We start from the raw sequence: 23,566 nt of genomic DNA, 5'->3' as shown, positions 1-23,566 counted from the left end.
TAGGCAGACATATAGGTAAGGCAGCACCCCCCATAGGCAGACTTATAAGTAATGCAGCACCCCCCATAGGTAGACTGAGAAATAAGGCAGCACCCCCCCATAAGCAGACCGATAGGCAAGGGCACCCCCATAGGCAGACTGAGAAATAAGGCAGCACCCCCCCATAGGCATACTTATAGGCAATGCAGCACCCCCCATAGGCAGACGTATAGGTAAGGCAGCACCCCCCATAGGCAGACTGAGAAATAAGGCAGCACCCCCCCATAGGCAGACTGAAATAAGGCAGCATCGCCTCCCCATAGGCAGACTTTTAGGTAATGCAGCACCCCCCCATAGGCAGACTGAGAAATAAGGCAGCCCCCCCATAAGCAGACCGATAGGCAAGGGCACCCCCATAGGCAGACTGAGAAATAAGGCAGCACCCCCATAGGCATACTCATAGGTAATGCAGCACCTCTCCATAGGCAGACTGTAAAATCATGCACCCCCATAAAAAATAAATAAATACTCATCTCTCTTCCTCCTGGCTCCTGCGCTGCTCACTGCTCTCCCGCTCATCTCCTGACAGCAGGCGCAGTGCAGTGACATCAGCGGGCCCGCTGTCAAATGCTGAGAGGGGGATGATGGGAGAGGGAGCGCTGGCTCCTTCTCTGATCAGTGCGGTTACCTGTATCGGTTAGATGCCAATACAGGTGACCCTGCGATGACGGGCGGTGGGCCCACTGCTGGCACCGAGCCCGCCACCGCCTGCTCAGGGGCCCCATAGCGGCCGGGCGGCAAAGCAGGGAGATCGATTCTCCCTGCTCTGCCACAGAATGAAACTGTATCGGTGTGCTACGCATGCTGATACAGTTACAGTAGCATAGCTTCGTGTGGGCCCCTCAGAGCATGGATTTTATACATCACCTACAGTATATGTGTTATATACATCCAATAAATAGTTTTTCACTCATTTGGTTATTTTATTAACCAAATATCAGAATTTTATGGTTTTGAGATGATTGTAAACAGGATCATAGTAATATTATGTGGAGAAAAACAGACAGATTTTAGGCATGGCAGATTTGTATTAAATAGCGTACGATAAATTTTCACTGTAGTATCGGATTTTCTGCTTGTATGAAGGGGCTTCTGTTCTACGAAGAAATGTAAAATTCAATTTAAATATTTGCTCCACAATTTCAGATCGGCCAATGAGATATCAGGGGTGGGTCTGCTTTTGCTAGCAAATCTTTTTTTCCTTTTATTGCCTTGAAGACAAGCACTCCTGGGGAGGAGTCTTTCACTGCCTCCTTCCAGCTCACTCTCCGGCAACGCAAGCCTTCTGGCAAACCCCACAGCTGAAGACATTATTCTGAAAACTTGACTAAAGTCGACAGCTCATATTTCCAAATCCAAGATGGACAGCTTGCTTCTTTCAGCACGGATTTAATGCGTAACAGGTATGTGAAGATTATAGAAGGTTCTGATTCTCTGTAGCTGCAGCATTTCAGCACTTAAGCGCATGGACAGCTCCCATCTGCAGTATCTCAGCTCAAGCCTTCCCTGCCCAACAAGGCTCTGCAGATTGCACACAACCCCTATGCTATTACAGAGACAAAAGGCTCAAGAGTTCAGGACCAGGACATGCTGATGGTTCTGGTGAGTCAGCGTAGAGGACCAGAGACTAATATAGCGGGGTCTGTGATTAAATCAATGTACAATATGGGAAATAAGTACGGAGGCAATATATAATATGCCATTTTATGTATTAATAAAGCAAGAAAGGTTTGCTGCTAATGAATGAAAGACAAAGCAATGAAAAGCAGAAGACAGCCTTAAGCAACGAGCAGGCGAAAAGTGATCGGTTTGCAATGGGTATGAGGCTGCTGGCGAGAAGATTAAATTATGTAGATGAGTGTGTTGGAAAAAGCAGATGCTGCTGGTAATCGTAGGCCTTGTGTAGTGAATGGGTTAACGTAGATTGGAAGAAACAAAGCTGATGGTATAAAAGACAAGGGCTAAGGTTTATAGAAGATGCCTATAAATGGGAAAGGTTAGTGCATCCCAACGTGACTTTCTGTAGAGCTGAAAATATTGGAAAATAAATTAATTAACCTTACGTCCTGTGAGTTAACATCTATTTTATAGTAACATGTATGTGCCTATATAAGCCGTATCTGTCTGCTAGGTAATCGCATTTTCTGCCAATTATTTTTTATTTTTTCGATTTTAGATTTCGTTTTTTGTAGATGAATGAACGTACAATTGTATATGCTTCTGATTTGGATCAGTAATATAATCCTGAGATTACACTTAAGCTAATTTAATATAATTTATAGATACAATTTTCAGAGGTGAATAATGTAAATCAAGGAATGAAAAAAACAATCTCGAACATAATTTCAGATAATAGCTGCTTAAAATCTTCAAAATAGAACATACGCAATGTATATAATATTATATGCAGTATTATAGCTCTGCATACGTTACACCGCTAATAAGGCCTAATCACTGCGGACCATGTCAAGTGTAGTCCAAGGTGCCTTGTGTTCAGTATTGCTGTATAATGCACACTAACCCAAAAATATACATTTTCTGCATCTAAGTATTTCAATCAATGACCTTAGTAATAAATTAGACAACTGCTAGTAAAGATTGATTTTATGTAGGTCTTGATGTAAGCTTATATATTTGGATAAGAAATCTGCTTTAATCTGATGAAGATAAAATTGTGAAAATTAGGGCACAGCCTGCTAACCTGTTGGGTTCATAAAGGCGCAGAAAGTCTTTGGGGGTTTTATAATCATTGGTATTTCAAACATGTTTTGGAAAGATCGCTCTATACTTGTACTTCAGAAATGTGTTGGGACCCTCCCCATCACATAGCTTTTTTAATTATTTTATTTGTACTGAAATAACTGGCTTGTAGTTGATTAGCCTCTTCCTCTGCCCCCCAAATAATAAAAAATGAAGTTACAAAATTATAACGTTGTCAGTCTTCCCAGTCATCAGCACATGATTGGTACAACATTTACAGTATATAAACAAGAATGGTCCAAAGTGGACAAAACCCAAAATGTCATATTCGTTCTTCTGCCTTCTATTGACCGTTGATACATGATGACCACTCATGCCATGCCTACGTCAACCACATGGAAGAGAAAAAATAGAAACTACAGATGTCCTAAAAAATATAAAGTGAAAAGTTGTCAAAGATGAATGAAGGCAGAGTCAATGCTGCATTCAGCTTCTAGTTCCAAAAGAAGTGACATTGTATGAGAGAAAACTCTACCCAATGGATAAAACCAACAACAAAAAGGTCTCACTGAATGTTGTAGCAGAACATGAGCTCTGCACCCTACCCTTCCTAAATATGAATAGCAAACAGATTATCAGAAGTGTTTCATATGTATTTCCAGTTATTTATTAAAATGAACCTGTCACCAGAAAAATGCAGTCTAACCTGCATGTGTCATGTTGTAGAGCAGACTGATATATGGTTTTGTGGGAAAAGATTCAATACGACTGGTGTTTTAAATATTTGAACATCTCTTTCTGGGATTTTGTGTCCAATTGGCGGTCCTGTCAGTGACTGACAGCTGCTTCTGTATGCAGGCTTATACAAAGAAAGATGTCAGTCACTGATGGGACCACCTACTGGACAAATAGGTTATACTGAATCTTTTCTCACAAAACTCAAGATATTAATCTACTCCACTCCCTCTGCTCTATAACATGGTGCCTACAGAACAGACTGCACTTCATGGTGAGAAGTTCCCTGCTCAGATGGGCATCCTTGCTTTAGCATCTAATCGCTGTCCTCCAGCTTTGTTCAATGTGTATTAAGCATCCTACTTCATCCACATAGCCCAGCAAAATCTCTAGCCTGTGTAAGAGCATCGCCGGCTCGTGCAGGCGCACTTTGCTCTGCCCTACTGCAGGCATGCGCATGTTTTATCCTGTGCCCGAGTAGGGCACAGCAAAGTGTGCATGCACGAGCCAGTGATGCTCCGATATAGGCGTGAGATTTGGTTGGGCTATGTGGTTGACGCAAGATGCATCATCCACACCAATCAGAGCCGGAGGATGATTAGCAATAGAGATGAGAGACGGATGACACAGCAATGACACCCATTGTAAAGGACCTACCAGATTAATGTACATCACAATTCAAAAGGTATTTTTGGGGTATACAGGGGGAGTCAGGAGATTACAACCCCTGGCAAAAATTATGTAATCACCGGCCTTGGAGGATGTTCTTTCACTTGTTTAATTTAGTAGAAAAAAAGCGGATCACAGACATGGCACAAAACTAAAGTCATTTCAAATGTCAACTTTCTTGCTTTAAGAAACACTAAAGGAAATCAAGAACAAAAAATATGGTAGTCAGTAATGGTTACTTTTTTAACCAAACATAGGGGAAAAATTATGGAATCACTCAATTCTGAGGGGAAAATTATGGAATCGTGAAAAACAAACAACCAAAAATCACTCTAACACACCTTTGGCTTTTATAACAGCTTGCAGTCTCTGAGGCATGGACTTAATGAGTGTCAAACAGTACTCTTCATCAGTCTGGCTCCAACTTTCTCCGATTGCTGTTGCCAGATCAGCTTTGCAGGTTGGAGCCTTGTCATGGACCATTTTCTTCAACTTCCACCAAAGATTTTCAATTGGATTGAGATCCGGACTATTTGCAGGCCATGACATTGACCTTATGTGTCTTTTTTCAAAGAATGTTTTCACAGTTTTTGCTCTATGGCAGAATGCATTATCATCTTGAAAAATGATTTAATCATCCCCAAACATCCTTTCAATTGATGGGATAAGAAGAGTGTCCAAAATATCAACATAAACTTGTGCATTTATTGAAGATGTAATGACTGCCATCTCTCCAGTACCTTTACCTGACATGCAGCCCCATGTCATCAATGACTGTGGAAATTTGCATGTTCTCTTCAGGCAGTCATCTTTATAAATCTCACTGGAATGGCACCAAACAAAAGTTCCAGCATCATCACCTTGCCCAATGCAGATTTGCGATTCATCACTGAATATGACTTTCATCCAGTCACCCACAGTCCATGATTTTTCTTCCTTAGCCCATTGTAACCTTGTTTTTTCCTGTTTAGGTGTTAATGATGGCTTTTGTTTAGCTTTTCTGTATGTAAATCCCATTTCCTTTAGGCGGTTTCTTACAGTTCGGTCACAGACATTGACTCCAGTTTCCTCCCATTCATTCCTCTTTTGTTTTGTTGTGCATTTCCTGTTTTGGAGACATATTGCTTTAAGTTTCCGGTCTTGATGCTTTGATGGCTTGATTGGTCTACTAGTATGTTTGCCTTTAACAACCTTCCCATGTTGTTTGTATTTTGTCCAGATTTTAGACACAGCTGACTGTGAACAACCAACATCTTTTGCAACATTGCGTGATGATTTACCCTCTTTTAAGAGTTTGATAATCCTCTCCTTTGTTTCAATTGACATCTCTCATGTTGGAGCCATGATTCATGTCAGTCCACTTGGTGCAACAGCTCTCCAAGGTGTGATCACTCCTTTTTAGATGCAGACTAACGAGCAGACCTAATTTGATGCAGGTGTTAGTTCTGGGAATGAAAATTTACAGGGTGATTCCATAATTTTTTCCCTCAGAATTGAGGGACTCCATAATTTTTCCCCTACACTTGGTTTAAAAAAGTAACCATTACTGACTACAATAATTGTTTGTTCTTGATTTCTTTTAGTGTTTCTTAAAGCCAGAAAGTTGGAATTTGAAATGACTTTAGTTTTGTGCCATGTCTATGATCTGCTTTTTTTCTATTAAATTAAACAACTGAATGAACATCCTCCAAGACCGGTGATTCCATAATTTTTGCCAGGGGTTTTATATGCATATGCAAGTTTGTGGAATGCAGCACAGAAGCTGATAAAGGTGGTGGCATTTGTTCAGACATTAAAAAACTGGTGGACCGATTCCCTTTAACACTGCCAATATATATCATAGATACTATAAAGAAAAATATGTCATTTACAATCACAATTCTCATATTTTAGCATTTTTATGATAGTGACAATATTTGAGCCATGCTTAACCCAATACAGTTTTTTATGTCAAGGATTATCTTAAAAGGTAAAATAACTTACATATAAGCAAAAAGACATGTTTAAAAACTGTATATAGGCTGTGCATTGATATAACCATGATGATGTCATTGATATTGCATGTATCTGGGTGAGTTATCCATTAATATTAGGCGTTTTAAATTTCCCAAGGTAGATCGTCAGCCAGCTCGGTATGATCCTAATACTCCCAACAGCTGCTTTATGGCAGCTTATGGTCTACTAATGAATCTGCAGGGTGACCACAATGAATCTGAAATCCCCCTGGTAGCGTTACAGATTACTATTGAATCATTCTAGCACTCAGGGAAGTCTGTTTTATTATCGCGTAAAATCAGAGAACTACAATGTGCATAATTACCTGGCATTCTGCAATTCATCTCAAAAGTGGTTTTCTATCTCTAAGTTTATTGCGATAAAGACATATACAGCAAGTCGGAGATATCATTTACTGCAGTATAAATATAATAAGATAGAAAACAAACATAAGTAAGAAAATTTACTTCCAGGCACACGGTTTAAGGGCTTGTCAGGGCTTCTGATACAAGTATGCAGTCACTCTATGTGACGGCAGGTTTATGGATCCTGACAGTGTGCGGGTGGATTGCTGTAACTTGCCCAAAAAATAAACATGAAAAATGCACACAGGAGAATATACGGTATTGTACATTATTTCCATATATTTATGCCTCTTAGCATTGAAGAGTCAGGGAAATCTGAATGTAAAAATATCATTTCTAATGCCAGAAATACTCTAAAATTTTAGTAGCTGTGATTCTGGTATTTCTGATAAATTGTATAGCACAGCTTCTATACATTATTAATGATCGGAATCATGGCTATGAAACATTTTCTTAAGCTATCAGTGCTGTTGTATTTCCATATATTTTCCAAGGTGATTACATTAGATAAATGAGATCTGTCATCAGTATAAATCATATGACAACTCGCACAAAATACCTCCATTAGTAACTTCTCTGTACTAAGAACTCATGGAGGGCTACTAAAACCATAAAAGACACAAGCAACATTGTTTATAGAGCATCTAACTAAAAATAATGAGAGATTTACTAAATAAATACTAATAATAAATCAAGTATATATTGCGCCAATCACTTATGTTTTTTAGAACTTAAACCGACCTCCTCAGTTTTGAGACATCTATAAGACGTCTAGGTCAACGATTCATCTATGAGTTTACATCTGAAATCTGACATAAAACAGTTTGTAAAGTCACAACATTTTGGTCTAATGCTTGGAATGAGTGCCCAAAAACCCTTTTTACTTTTTTTAACTCCTTTTTTTATCCCCCTTCAGTCGTTCTGGCGGTCTATTATATGTACATCCTGATCTTCCTGCCAGCTCTCCCAACATGACTCTAGACTACATTTCCCAAGAGGCAGAGCTGTATATGTCCCACAGCTCACTCACTCCCATCCTCATCATCCACCCACTCCACCTACAAAGCACCATCCTGAGACTCCTATGAAGTCACAAAATGGATACATTTCTTGAAAATACAGTAAATCTCAGTACTCTATGCTTTCAAGAAAAAAAGGATCTGGTGGTTACAAGACCATATTTGATGGCTCAGGAATACAACAAAATTGTAACAACAAGTAAATCATGAAGTTTCCTTATTTCATGGAAGTTCTATTTCAGCCCTAAACTAAATATATGCACATGTAGCTATTTCAAATTAAAGTCCAACAATATCTTTACATGACCAGTCCATTCTTCTGCTACTGAAGAATAACAGTTTGAATTGATTTGTAAATGGATATGGTAGATGTGCAGCCTCCTTTGTCACTACTGCCCTTTCCTTACCTAGCACCACCTCCTCCCGATTAACTGGCAGACTCTATGGTGTGTGACTTTGGGTAAAGGAGCTCTCCGTAAAGCAGGTGAAGGTGGTGTTAGGCAGGGAATAGAGCTGGAGTGACAGAGTTACCAGATCTACAAATGGCTCTTCATCTTCATTAACAGATTAATCCAAAAGCTGATTCCTCTGTACAGAAGAACCGACTGGCCATGTTAAAGGAAGGTATTGATGGATCTGTCTTTACAAGATCTACTGTACATGTACAAATTAATATTTTGGGGACTCCTGCTGATAACTCACATTAACTGTAAAATAAAAAAAACATTTATACTGTATTATTTGCTGAACACTTTTCTCAGAGTTTCTGTCTAAATCCCCCAAAAATGCTGATGGAATCATTCACTGAAATGAGGCAGATGGAGTCACTTTGGACACCCTCCAAAATGGGGTCACTTTTAGGGCTTCTGCTACTTTGGCATCTTGTGGGTTTTGCAAATGTGACAGGTTATCCATGATCTATTCCAGCCAAATTTACATTCCAAAAATCAAATAGCTCTTCTTCTCTTCCGAGCCCTGCCATGTATCTAAAAAGTAGTTTCTGCCCACATATGGGGAATCAATGTACTCAGAAGAAAATGCACAATAAAGCTGCATGGTCCATTTTCTCCTTTTACCTTTGTGACAATGAAAAATATGGGACTAAAGCAAAACTTTTGCAAACAAAAATGTTATGTTTAATTTTTTATTCTTCTACTTTGCATTAATTAATGTGAAGCACCTGGAGTTTTAACATAGGTTGGCACCCTATACCTGTGCATTGACGCCCCAGCTCGTTCATCGACTTTCCCTGTCTGTCCCTAGAAATCCCTATAAAAGAAGTAGAATAAGGCCTCTTTCACACTTCAGTTTTTTGCATCAGTTATAATCCGCCAAAAAGGCGGACAAGCGGATCCGTTCTCAACTGATGGCACAGGATCCGTTTTCAGACGGATCCTGAAAATGAAGAAATTTATAGGAATCGCTGGCGAGAGAGAGAGAGAGAATTTTTTTTTTTTTTTTGTCCGGCACCCAGAAAGAATTTCGGGTTAAATGAGTGTCTGGAGGATCCGCCAGAGAAAAAAACGTTACAAGCTCCGTTTTGAAATCTTTGAGGATGGTGACGGACAGCAACTTTTGGCGGATCCTCACAAAAAACGGATGCAACGGACAGCAATCCGTCACAATTCGCCATTAATGCAAGTCAATGGGAAAAAAACGGATCCTCAAAAAAAAATTGAGGATCCGTTTTTTTTCAAAACCTGGCGGATTGTGACTGATTATAAAAAACGGAAGTGTGAAAGAGGCCTAAGGTGGGGAGTACACCTCAGTAGCAACTACAAAATAGGGGATGGTACATCTCAATAGTGGCAAGTTGTTCAAGGAAATAGAAAAAATAATTTTTACAGAGTATGCTACTGCATGGATAGATAAATAGTAGCTCAGTCAGTTAACCCTTACAAGATCTTAATACTGGTATAAATGACATCAATGTGTGTGTCTCACATATTGCTGTATACGCTCAAGTCAATACAGAATAAGAAAAAGAAAATATACCCTATATTGGGTCTGATGCGGCCCTACCTTGCTGCGGAGGTTGGCAGCCTTCACCTGCACATTGGCATCTCCGCTTGAACGTCAACTCACCCTAACTTACCCTATAAGGCACTGAAAGAGGAAGAGATAGAGACAATAGTGAGTGACCATAAGTACAAGACAAGAATTTATCATGATTAGCTGGTAACCTACTAAACCAATATTTAGAAGTACAGAATCAATCTATGATTTTTTAACCTCTAAATGAGTATATACTGTATGTGTTCAACTCCTTATAAATTATTTTAGGGAAAAAAAAGGAAAGAAAAATTTCTCAGACAAATAAATTAGTGCAGCAGAGTTAGATGACTCCATATCATGACTCCAACTCCAAGCTTAGACTCAATCCCACATCTTGAGTAGTCATTTTGGCAAGATTGCACATATTCTCAGACCACGGTGGGTCATCTACAGACACACAGTGGTAGAAAAAAACATACAAACTGTATGTCCAATAATGATGACTAATTAATAGTGATATCAGCAGCCCATATTATTAACATCCTCATGCTGTATTACAGCAACAAAAAAACTCAAACAGTATGCCAATTGCTCGATGAGTTCCCCCCCTCTCTTTTAGGGTTCATCAGTGGAGCATACTATGATATAAATGTACAGCGGTTATAGCACAATATAATGGATTTAGCTAAAATCAGTTCAGCTGTAGTGGGGGACACAATGTCATTCCCTGTCCACCAGTCATCAGCTTGAGTTTTTTGTTGCTGCCTTGGTCTCTGACTGCAGCAGTGATATAATTAATGCAGTGTGCAAACTTCACCACTGCAGGCAATCACTGAGCTCATCTTGTTCAGTCGATATTGGCAAAGCCACTGAGCTAAGTGATCGTAAATTAACTGTACTGTAGATGTGATATGACTGTTGCAGACAAAACATAGAGACTGCATTCAGCAAAGAAGAGCCGACACTGGACCAGGGGAGTGTGAGTACAATTTGATTTAATTATTTTAAAACAGTACTGACTAATTGAGGACCGAAATCTTCAAGTAGAGAACCCTTTTAATTATTTTGCATGGAGCAATTTCAAACTTCTGGCACAATTTTTACATTTCATATTTTTGGCATTTTAAGACATTATTAAGAAAACTCCGTTGTTGAGCTAAATGGATGCCAGCCAAAGAAGAGTTGTCCTTTCTGCAATGGCATAGCATATGACAACTGTACTCTGTTGATTTCACCAAACAGAGCAGCAGTAGAAAATGTCATAAAATTCCTAATAGTCAAATATTCCTTGGCTCACATCGAGTTTGGGGTCTATGTTAAGCATTTATACTAGGAAATCGTTTTGACTTACAGTGGGGAAAATTTTGATTTGGGGAAGTACTCTGCCAATTTTGCAAGTTTTCCCGCCTACAAAGAATGGAGAGGTCTGTAATTTTTATCGTAGGTACACTTCAACTGTGAGAGGCGGAATCTAAAAACAAAAAACAGAAAATTGCATTGTATGATTTTGTAAATGATTAAATTGCAATTTTTTGCATGAAATAAGTATTTGATCACCTACCAACCAGCAAGGATTCCAGCTCTCACAGACCTTTCAATTTTTCTTTAAGAAGCCCTCCTACTCTGCACTCATTACCTGTATTAAATGCACCTGTTTGAACTTGTTACATGTAAAAAAAGACACCTTTCCACATACTCAATCAATCACACTACAACTTTTCCACCATGGCCAAGACCAAAGAGCTGTATAAGGACACCAGGGATAAAATTGCAGACCCGTACAAGGCTGGGATGGGCTACAGGATAATAGGCGAGCAGCTTGGTGAGATGGCAACAATTGTTGGCACAATTATTAGAAAATTAAAGAAACACAAGATGACTGTCAATTTTTCTTGGTCTTGGGATCCATGCAAGATCTCACCTCATGGGGTATGGATGATCCTGAGAAAGGTTAGGAATCAGACCAAACACACTACGCCATCATGGATTAAAGTCCTGCAGGGTGCACAAGGTCCCTCTGCTCACACCATCACATGTCCTGACCCAATTGAAGTTCCCCAATGACCATCTGGTTGATCCAGAGGTGTCAATGGAGAAGGTCATGTAGTCAGATGAGACCAAAATAAAACTTTTTGGTATGAACTCCACTCACTGTGTTTGGAGGAAGAAGTGTGACTACAACCCCAAGGACACTATCCCAACTATGAAGCATGGTGGGGGACAAAATCACACTTTGGGGGTGCTTTTCTGCAAAGGGGACAGGATGACTGCACCATATTGAAGGGAGGATGGCTGGCATCATGTATCGCGAGATTTTGGCCAACTGTCAGGAACACCACACTGCACTTGCTCACTGAGCCAGTGCGTGGGTCCTGAGTAAGACAAACTGTGCTCAGAGATACCTGTGGAGCGGGCAGCAGCAGAAAAGATGCATGCTTCAGACCCGCAGGACCTGAAGCACGTGACTGCTGGGGACATGGCCTAAACTCCAGAGAGCTAGGAGCTGCAGGAAAACTCCTAGATTGGTAACTACGGAACAAAGTTACTAATTGGCATAAACAGGGACATAAACCAGATCAGGCTGGGGTCAAAGCACGAGATAGCACGACAATTACCAAAGGGCTAGACAGAACGGATAGTCAAGACGTAGCCAAGAAGTCAGAAACCAGAGAAGCAAATATACAGTACAGAATCAACAGGCAAACTCACAACGGGGGACAGAACCGGATCAGAACCACTTAAGCAAGCTATAAGACAACGATCAGGCACACAGGGGTCAAAACACTTGGCCAAAGGCAAAAGTATAACTGACAGGGATTTGAGTTTCTCAGGGCTATAAAAAGCTCTCCCTGAACCAAAGAGAGGCCATAATAATTAACCCCAGGGGTGCAGGTCAAAGCCTGCACTGAGCTCAAGACATTAACCCCTGATGTGTAGGTCAAAAACCTGCACTGGGATCATGATACCAAAAACCTCCTTCCCTCATTAAGAGCATTGAAGATCGGTTGTTGCTGGGTCTTCTAGCATAACAATAACCCAAAACACACAGCCAGAGCAAATAAGGAGTAGCTCCATAAGAAGCATTTCAAGGTCCTAGAGTGGCCTAGCCAGTCTCAAGACCTGAACCTAATACAAAATGTTTGGAGGGCGCTGATACCCAATGTTGCCCAGCGAGCCCCAAAACCTAAAAGGTCTAGAGAAGATCTGTATGGAGAAATGGGCCAAAATCCCTGCTGCAGTGTGTGCAAACTTGTTCAAGAACTACAGGAAACCTCTGACCTCTGTAATTGAAAACAAAGGTTTCTGTGCCAAATATTATGTTCTGTTTTTCTATTTCATCAAATAATTATTTCATTCAATAAAATACAATTTAATTATGTAAAAATCATGCAATATGATTTTCTGGATTTTTCTTTAAGAATCTGTCTCTTCATTCATGGTAGGGAGGAAAACAAAATCAGCAGTGTATCTGTCACGTGCCTCGTCCTGTGCGACACGGCCAGCAGGCCGGTAACTAATACAACAGGACATGGCACGTGTAATTGTCCAGTGTGACGCGGCCCACAGGCCGGTAACTAATACAACAAGACACAGGGGATAGGGAAACATTTACAATGGTGGGCCCTGCGATAGGGAACGGGGGACGTGGAGACCTCCTGCACTCCCCTGAGTCAGTGTCCCTAACACTCCTAACGTTCCCTATACAGGCTACTCACCTGTCGCCAATCTGGATACCTGTCACCCTAGCACACCCTACACCTATTCCTTACTAAGGAGCTGGGTGGTGCAGGCACTGGCCCCACCGCTGTACTAACACCAACATGAGGAAAAGTGACAAACAGGGAAACACTTAGCTTTGCTCTGATGCACTTGCTCCAGGCAACAGAGTCCAACACCTGAGTGCATCTTCCTCCCACCGTGTCCAACACCTGGGTGCAGCTGTTCAGCAACGGAGTCCAGCACCTGAGTGCAGCTGTCCAGCAACGGAGTCCAGCACCTGAGTGCAGCTTCCAGCAACAGAGTCCAGCAACTGAGTGCAGCTCTACACCATAGCTGCCACTCCACCAAGCTTTGCAAGAATTCTTCACTGACACCATAGCTGCCACTCCACCATGCTTTACACGAACTCCTCGCTGACACCAAAGCTGCCACTCCAGGACTCTGACTGAGCTGTCCTGGACTCTCCTCAGCTCCTTCCTTCACCCAGCATGATTGGAAAAGCCCAACAATATCACCCACCGTGAGTGAGCACAATTGACTCAAATTTACTGAGTAAACACACCTGTTAGTAATTACCATGAAATTACACTAACCACCACCGGGGGCAAAACTATCTCTAAAAACACCAGTGCAATGACCATACTGGCCACCAGGGGCAAAACTATCTCTAAGCACAAAGCTTAGAGAGAGGGAAAAAAAAGGTTACCAGTGCTCTTATCTGACATGATCCCACATGGATCATGACAGTGTCAAATGATTATTTTTCACACTGTATACATGTGACGTCCTCCTAGACTAATACATAGAAGGGAGACTTGGAGCTGCTATGAAATTAGTCCATATGTCCAAATTGGTTGAGCCAAAACATATGAGGCAGGAGGGTGCACATCCAAGCTAGTAAGCGTAGTAATCGCAGAAAGAAGAAAAATGGCAGCACTTCAAAAGTGGAAAAATAGAAAAAGTTTATTTTGGCAAATCAAGCAATATTGAAAACAAGAAGCCTGACGCGTTTCGAGTGTGTCAAATGCACTCTTAGTCATAGGATACAAGAACATGCAATGAAACAAATATATATACAAAGGACAAACCAATCAAAATACAACAATCATTAGTGCATCTTGCATATATGTAACTAATGATTGTTGTATTTTGATTGGTTTGTCCTTTGTATATATATATATATATATATATATATTTGTTTCATTGCATGTTCTTGTATCCTATGAATAAGAGTGCATTTGATGCACTCGAAACGCGTCAGGCTTCTTGTCCTCCTAGACTAATTGACCAAATATACAGTAGGTGGTACTTTGCCATATATTTATCCAGTCTAAGTCATTATTTATCCACCTCAACAGTAATGAAAGGTGAGCTCAACAATTGTATAAAATGAAAAAAATTATACTGTGCGGTCCACAGTAGTCAATGGCAGATGCCTGTATAGACTTACAATTGCATACTGCATGTCTTTGTGTTTAGCGGAACATTTCATTGACCATAATACAGTGTAAACTGAGCCTGGTAAGAACAGATTGCAGTGTATAGTACTACTGATTTCCTGTGTGTCCCTAAAGAGGATTTTCACCAATATGAGCATATTAAACTTGCTGCAACAAGTACTTGTAGCTGCAAAGCTGAGTAAAATTCGATTTTATTTTTAATTTCTCCTCTGCATTGCAGAAATATTTAGCTTTTACAGTTTAATTTAGGTCTTTATGTTAAGCTCAGACAGGGCTGGGACAAGGGGTAAGTAGCGTAGGCACCTGCCTAGAGCGCTGCCTACCTGAGGGGGGCGCACTTTAAAAAAAAATAATTGCTCAATGCCTGCTGCCACCCGACACCTTCCTCTGGCTGCAGACACTCAGCACAATGATGGCCGGGTTGCATGCACACACACAGAGGAGCAGTGTCAGTTACTAACACCACTCACCCTCTCTCTGCCTGCACTCAATTGTATTTGTATCTGTCAGACACGAATACAGGGGCTTGGCTGATGGGAGGTATAAAATGAGAAGCTGTGCAGAAGGGGGGAATAAAATGAAGGTCTGCACTGAGAGATGGACTAAAATGAATGGCTGTACAGATGGGAGGAATACAATGAGAGGCTGTGCAGATGGAGGGGAATAAAATGCAGGGCTGTGCAGATGGGGGAATAAAATGAGGGGCTGTGCAGAGGGGATGAATAAGATGAAGGCTGTGCAGATGGTGGAATAAAATTAGGGGTTGTGCGGTACCTGCAGAGTTATGTATCTTTACAAACACTTCCAGATTTTATTTTAGCGTGTAAGATATGACACCCTCCTATAGTACTGGGTGGCCGTGAAATGAAATCTTGATGTATTTATGATTACATATAACGCCACAGCTACTGTGTAGATATACAGCAGAACTGAGTTATGTATCATCACAAGCACTACCAGGTCTCAATTCTCAGTGCTGTCAGCTCTGACCCTCCCCCACACTGACTGAGATGAGAGCTGGAAGTGTTTTGAAGGAAGAGATCAGTGAGGAGAGGAGAACATATTACTTTTTCCCCTGTGTGTTGCTGCCTTCATATGATTTGTCAACCTCATGCAGGACTAGAAGTACACACCCCCAGATACAAAATTCTGGTAATGCCCAGTTAGGTTTAATATAATTTATAACCTAAAGTTTGCAAACTAATATCTCTGCAATGAAGATGAGGAATTAAAAAATAAAAGCTATTTTTTATTCAGCTTTGCAGACACTATTTCATGATGTTTAACATGCTCAAACTGATCTTCTTAAGTATCTTAGTCAAATTAAATACAAGATAAAGCCTTGGTGCTTAGTTGACACAGTATATTGCATACAATTATGCTAGTCTTTCCACGGTAATACCATATCTCACTAGTGAAAATACAAGAAATTGAGTGTTCTGTCTAACAATTAGAGAAGAATATTCAGACTTCTGTTTGTGGTTCATGCTCCTCATTATAGAAGTAAAGCTAAGAACACTTTAGAAGCATACTTACACTGAGCAGCCGGCATTTGCTAGACTGTGACAGATGGAAAGCACACAAAGCAAGGATCTTAAAAATGCAGGGTGTAAATGAAATCTGTCAACATAACAATTAGTTAGCATTGATTCTGTCCCATTTCTTATTGAAAATTCAGTATAACAATTAAGTGCTTTACAGTGATCCTACCAGCATCATAAATTATACCGCCAATGTATAATGGTTACCAGGTTATCAAGATAAATTAGGCTACATGCATTGATTGTATCCATTGATGAGAACACAGGACATGTATGTATCTACTTATATCTACAAAAAAGGATATAGATAAATATATCTATGTACTTATCTATTTTCTGATAATTTATCCTTCCGTTGTCTATATTTCTATTATCTATCTATTCATCTGTGTATTTCTCTTTTCTGTTTGCATTCATTATTTTTATCTATCTTCAACATACAGTCATGGCCAAAAGTATTGACACCCCTGCAATTCTGTCAGATAATATTCAGTTTCTTCCTGAAAATGATTGCAAACACAAATTCTTTGGTATTATTATCTTCATTTAATTTGTCTTAAATGAAAAAACACAAAAGAGAATGAAGCAAAAAGCAAAACATTGATCATTTCACACAAAACTCCAAAAATGGGCCGGACAAAAGTATTGGCACCCTCAGCCTAATACTTGGTTGCACAACCTTTAGCCAAAATAACTGCGACCAACCGCTTCCGGTAACCATCAGTGAGTTTCTTACAATGCTCTGCTGGAATTTTAGACCATTCTTCTTTGGCAAACTACTCCAGGTCCCTGATATTTGAAGGGTGCCTTCTCCAAACTGCCATTTTTAGATCTCTCCACAGGTGTTCTATGGGATTCAGGTCTGGACTCATTGCTGGCCATCTTAGAAGTCTCCAGTACTTTCTCTCAAACCATTTTCTAGTGCTTTTTGAAGTGTGTTTTGGGTTATTGTCCTGCTGGAAGACCCATGACCTCTGAGGTAGACCCAGCTTTCTCACACTGGGCCCTAAATTATGCTGCAAAATTTGTTGGCAGTCTTCTGACTTCATAATGCCATGCACACGGTCAAGCAGTCCAGTGCCAGAGGCAGCAAAGCAACCCCAAAACATCAGGGAACCTCCACCATGTTTGACTGTAGGGACCGTGTACTTTTCTTTGAATACCTCTTTTTTCTCCTGTAAACTCTATGTTGATGCTTTTGCCCTAAAAGCTCTACTTTTGTCTCATCTGACCAGAGAACATTCTTCCAAAATGTTTTAGGCTTTTTCAGGTAAGTTTTGGCAAACTCCAGCCTGGCTTTTTTATGTCTCGGGGTAAGAAGTGGAGTCTTCCTGGGTCTCCTACCATACAGTCCCTTTTCATTCAGACACCGACGGATAGTACGGGTTGACACCGTTGTACCCTCGGACTGCAGGGCAGCTTGAACTTGTTTGGATGTTAGTGGAGGTTCTTTATCCAACATCCGCACAATCTTGCGTTGAAATCTCTTGTCAATTTTTCTTTTCCGGCCACATCTAGGGAGGTTAGCCACAGTGCCATGGGCTTTAAACTTCTTGATGACACTGCGCACGGTAGACACAGGAACATTCAGGTCTTTGGAGATGGACTTGTAGCCTTGAGATTGCTCATGCTTCCTCACAATTTGGTTTCTCAAGTCCTCAGACAGTTCTTTGGTCTTCTTTCTTTTCTCCATGCACAATGTGGTACATTCAAGGACACAGGACAGAGGTTGAGTCAACTTTAATCCATGTCAACTGGCTGCAAGTGTGATTTAGTTATTGCCAACACCTGTTAGGTGCCACAGGTAAGTTATAGGTGCTGTTAATTACACAAATTAGAGAAGCATCACATGATTTTTCGAACAGTGCCAATACTTTTGTCCACCCTCTTTGTTATGTTTGGTGTGGAATTATATCCAATTTGGCTTTAGGACAATTCTTTTTGTGTTTTTTCATTTAAGACAAATTAAATGAAGATAATAATACCAAAGAATTTGTGTTTGCAATCATTTTCAGGAAGAAACTGAGTATTATCTGACAGAAATGCAGGGGTGTCAATACTTTTGGCCATGACTGTATTATGTATATACTATATATATATATATATATATATATATATATATATATATATACTGTGTATATATATATGTATATGTATGTATCTATTGTTTATTTATCCATCTATTATCTATCTATCTAAAGTTCTAAAACAGGCGGCACTCACGTATGAATGTGATGAATAAACTCTGTTGGTTTATTCCATGCTAAAAGTCTACAACATTTTGGTTCTAGGACTAAGCCTTTTTCAAGTGAATACAGGGTGCACAGCACAGCATTAATTAGAAGTGTCAATCACCACAATTCACATAGATAAAAAGCATAAAAATGCAATTTGCAAATAGTCCATACATGATCAGATGATAATGTTTAATGGAAATTACATTCATATAGAAAATACAGAATAACCTATCATAAAAAGTGCAATTGCACATAATATATAAATATATATATATATAATACAGTTTTAAAATTAATTAGGGAAATTAATAAATGTGTTGTATATTACATTAAAATAAAGTAGCTCATCTCATCACAACAGTCATTCACAACCTTAAAGGGGAATTCCCATTTCCAAGATCCTATCCCAATATGTAGAAGGTGTAATAATAATAATATTACTTTTATTATTACACCTAATACATATTGGGATATGATCTTGGAAAAGGGAATACCCCTTTAAGTGTCAATGAAGTAAGTCATCCTCAGCATCATACCTTGTAAAGTAGACATGCCTAATGCTGCAGCAGCAGTATACAAGGGCAGTAATAGCAATATTAAACACTGCATGTTGTATATGCCTGCTCTAAACTACGTTCTCCCTCCAATAACAACTCTCCCTGAACTGCTTCCTGCGGACAGTGTGCCGAGCATCGCGTCACAGGTGCTTATATAAGACTATGAAGCAATGCAGCCGGCCAATCACAGTAATGCCAGTACCCAAGATGGCTATGGCATTACCGTTTATGTCTAGCAATCTTCCCATGTTTATTTTCTATCTAACAGGCAACAATCACATGAGGGCAGGGACATGATCGTGGCACTCGAGCACTTGCGATACTCGATCAAGTAATGAGCATGCTTGAGCACCCTGATGCTCGATCCAGTATCGAGCAGTGGCCAACATGCTCACTCACCACTACTAGCTATCTATCTAATGCACTGACTGTATACATGTGATATATAAACTTGTAAACTTGTGTTGTTTTCCAGCAGCACTTGAATGTTATGCTAATACCATTTACACATTATTATTTTGTGAAATATTCTAAAAACAGGGGTGCGATATCTGTGGACTCTGTGTATAATCTGACAGATGTTTAGCATATGTGCACACATTCTTTTCAATGAACATCGCAGCTGCAGAGCTGATCTTGAAGAGTCTTTTGTGAAGTAGAGCATTAGTGAGATTGAGAACTGCCTTGAACTATTTAATTTACAAAGGGTTGAAGAATCGGCCGACATAATCATGTGGTTGCATTAAATCTTTTAACTGGTAGAATGGCTTGTTCATCAGCAACATCAGATATTTACTTGCATTTGTGTAATTTTACTAAAACCATGCGGCACAGAAAGGCGTCTTTGCCAATTTGATTGTTTATCAGAAGATTTTTCCTTTGCTCTGAACACAGGATATCATCACTTGAAGATAAAGATTCCTGATGTTACCTAAGATATGTAAAACATTGTGGGTTAGATGCAACCTGCAAATATCAATTACATAGTAAAAATAAGGGAATGTAAGGTTCCAACTTTGAATTCAAGTATATATTCTTCTATCACCACCAGTTTACTGTCATAGGGCCTCTCCCTTTCTAATGATACCTAAGGGTATTGTTGAAAATAAATATATTACGAGTCCTCAAGCGATCAGCTAAAATGTTAGACGAAACCAGGCACCACAAGGAAAGCTAAGCATTACCCCATGCCCATTTAAATGAATGGGTTGCTTGTGTAACACAAGACAGGACATGTCCTCCAGAGGAGAAACACTCCTTGTAATAACTTTCAGATCTGGCAAAAAGCTCAAGATCCTGCATATAGGACACATTTCTAATAACCCTGAATTTCCTAACTGATTTTATCTATTCAGGTGAGTCCAGCCCTTGAATACTCTGGAGCCCAGTTCTCACAATGCTTTTCTGTTTTTCATGGCTATTTTCAATTTCTTGCTGATTTTTCCTGGGTTATCCTTGATGGTGTCCAATCAACGGGCCCCGTTTTCTTTTACCACTGCCATTCCAAATTGAATTTTGCTTTCTAGTGAATTTGCCCTCATTACATATCCAAAAAAGTCAGTTTCTGTCTGGTGGTCTTGCCTTCCAAGGACATCTCTGGGTTGATATGATCAAGAACATCTGTGTTGGTCATGCTAGTTGTCCATGAGATTCGTAGAAGTCTTCTTCAGCACCACAATTCAAAGGCTTCAATTTTTCTTCTGTCTGCTTTCATGACTGTTCACTAGGGTGGTCTTTACTTTCAAAAGTGTGTTTTCTTCAGTAGACACCCTTTATTCTGTTTCTGTATGTAAGCTAAAAATGAAGAAAATGTGAGATGCACACAGATTTAGGAGACTCTACCTACCATCAAACTTTCTGGATTTTTGCCATGGTCAAGTCCCATTTGCACCTCGTCAAAAAGATATGTTTGTGGCAGGACAGCTCAAATTTTGCTGAATATAGCCTGACTTTAATAACACCATCCTTCTCCAGTTTGCTCAGCCAATCGTTCCTGTCCTCTGATGCTGCTCCTCCTTCCCAACGTTGCCGTGGCTATACAGCTATGGGAGGATTAATGTCTCTTAGGCTAAGTTCGCATTTGCATATATGTGTGCAGCGTATCATCTGCATGCGCAAACACATGCTAATGCAGCATTTTTTATCCGCATCAGCTTACGCATGACGCAAAAAAATGCGACGTTTGCATGCGTTTTTGCATGCATTTGTGTTATTTATGCGCATGCGATCGATAGGACAATGCTTTTCCAGGAGAATTTCATTGACACAAGCCACGTCCAATGGGCGTGTCTCATGGAAATTCTGTATATAGACCCTTGTACAGATGAAATCCTCAACTTTTGCTGCTGTATTCAGCTGCAAGATGGATCTTGGCATGGAGAGCTTCTGTCGTAATCTGGATTTGGACTTGCAATTGGCTGTTGCCTTTACTGTGGCTTGTGAAGAAGAAAGAATAAGATAAAGATGGAGAAGACGTCGGCGGCGCTACTGGCAACACCCCATCGTTGAAGTCCGAGAGAGCCGTGGAGCCTACCACTCGTTGTACACCAAGCTGCTTGCAAACCCTCAGAAGTTTTCGACTGCACGAGGATGTCAGAACAGAACTTCGATTACTTGATGCTACGTGTCCGAAGATCCATCACCAGGCAGGACCCACAACTACTTTGAGCAATTCCTGCTGAGGAATGTCTGTTGGTGACCCTCAGGTATGTAATTTTGAAAAAGAAACACCTGTCATAATATTATTGTTATAAAAGCCATGTACTGATTTTTTTTTTCCATTTTCTGTTCCGCAGATTCCTGGCTACCGGAGAGACTTTATCATCTCTACATTTCCAATTCCAGATTGGAGTGTCCACGCTTTCTGGGATTGTTGGAGACACCTACAGGGCTTTATGTGACATTCTGTATGCGGAATTCCTCCCCCAACCCACAACTCAACTCTGGCTGGAAAATGCTGCAAAATACCAGGACAGTTGTAATTTTCCTAACTGTTTGGGGGCTGTGGATGGCAAACACATTTGGATTAGGAAACTTGTTGGAAGTGGATCCGAGTATTTCAATTACAAAAAATATTTTTCCATTTTCTTTTTCGATTTGTCGCCATGGACGTTGGCTCATTTGGACGAGGAAATGACTCACAGACTTTCAGAAACTCTGACATGGGCAAAAGTTTGTATGGGAATAATTATAATCTTCCAAAGCCATGACCTCTGAAGGACCGCCAATGCCGTTTGTTGTGGTTGGGGATGAGGCATTTCAAATGTGTGCCAACTGGTGATGAGCGAGTATACTCGTTGCTCGGGATTTCCCAAGCATGCTCAGGTATCCTCCTAGTATTTTGGCATGCTCGGAGATTTAATTTTCGTCATCTCAGCTGCATGATTTGCGACTTGCAGACAGGCTGAATACATGTGGGAATTCCCTAACAAACAGGCATTCCACACATGTATTCAAGCTGTCTAGCAGTCGCAAATCATGCAGCTAAGGCTAATTTCACACTTGCTTTTTTTTGCAGCGCGTTTTTCCCGCAAAAAAACGCATTGAAAAAACGCATACAAACGCATACAAATGCTGCGTTTTTTTCAAGCATTTTTATGAGCATGCATGAAAAAAATGCAGCGTTTTTATGCGTTTGTATGCATTTTTAGTGCGTTTTTACCGCGTTTGCGTTTTTTTCCAACATTAGGTGGCCCCTTACACTAACCCAAACCATGACTTTACTAACCCTAACCCTAACCCTGACCCTAACCCTAACCCTAACCCTAACCCTGACCCTAACCCTGACCCTAACCCTAACCCTAACCCTGACCCTAACCCTAACCCTTAACCAAACCATACTAACCCTAACCCTAACCCTAACCCTAAACCCTAGCTAACCCTAACCCTAGCCCTAAACCCCCTTAACTAACCCTAACTCTAACCCAAACCCCTAAATTCCATTGTCCAACTAATGGTAAAAAAAAAAACGCATGCGCAAAAAAACGCATACATAAGCATGCCAATGCGCACATATGCGCACCCATAGACTTATAATGGGTGTCTTGCTGTAAAAAAACACATTGCGTGCGCATGCGTTTTTTTGAGGCAAGTCGGACGCCCAAAAAATGCAACAGGATGCATTTTGTGCGCCCGAGCGCATACCGCAAAAAAACGCATGCGCGGAAAAACGCATACAAACTCATGTGTATGCGCACATAAGCGCATCCCATGCAAAGTATAGGGAAAAAAACGCATGCGTTTTTTAGCGCTAAAATACCGCGAAAAAAAACACAAATGTGAAACTAGCCTGAGACGGCGAAAACTAAATCTCCGAGCACGCCAAAATACTCGGACACCCGAGCAACAAGTATACTCGCTCATCACTAGTGCCAACCTCAGAAAACTGTACTCAAGTTGGGACTTGAATCACACCAAACGGATTTACAACTACCGACTGACAAGGACATGAAGAACTGTGGCGTGTGCCTTTGGTTTGCTGGCATCTAAATGGTCCATTTTGGGAACACCCCTCAATCTAAAAACTGAGACAATT

The 23,566-nt window shown here is 40.4% G+C and overlaps 1 protein-coding gene across 2 annotated transcripts in view; it reads left to right on the top strand.

Annotated features, from left to right (window-relative positions):
- Nucleotides 1–1,269: 1,269 nt before the first annotated feature.
- CLVS1 (clavesin 1) overlaps nt 1,270–23,566 on the top strand; it is a 109,770-nt gene continuing 87,473 nt past the window's right edge. Inside the window, exon 1 of one of the 2 annotated variants that reach the window (XM_073583945.1) lies at nt 1,270–1,442. The gene's annotated coding sequence lies outside the window, so the exon portion shown is untranslated. Of the gene's footprint in view, nt 1,642–23,566 lie in introns of both variants that reach the window. The other variant, XM_073583946.1, reaches the window with a different exon arrangement.

Source organism: Dendrobates tinctorius, unplaced genomic scaffold, assembly GCF_039654945.1.
Source record: "Dendrobates tinctorius isolate UK_male_01 unplaced genomic scaffold, ASM3965494v1 ptg000082l, whole genome shotgun sequence".
Lineage (NCBI taxonomy): Eukaryota > Metazoa > Chordata > Amphibia > Anura > Dendrobatidae > Dendrobates > Dendrobates tinctorius.
This window is presented reverse-complemented; position numbering and strand designations above follow the sequence as displayed.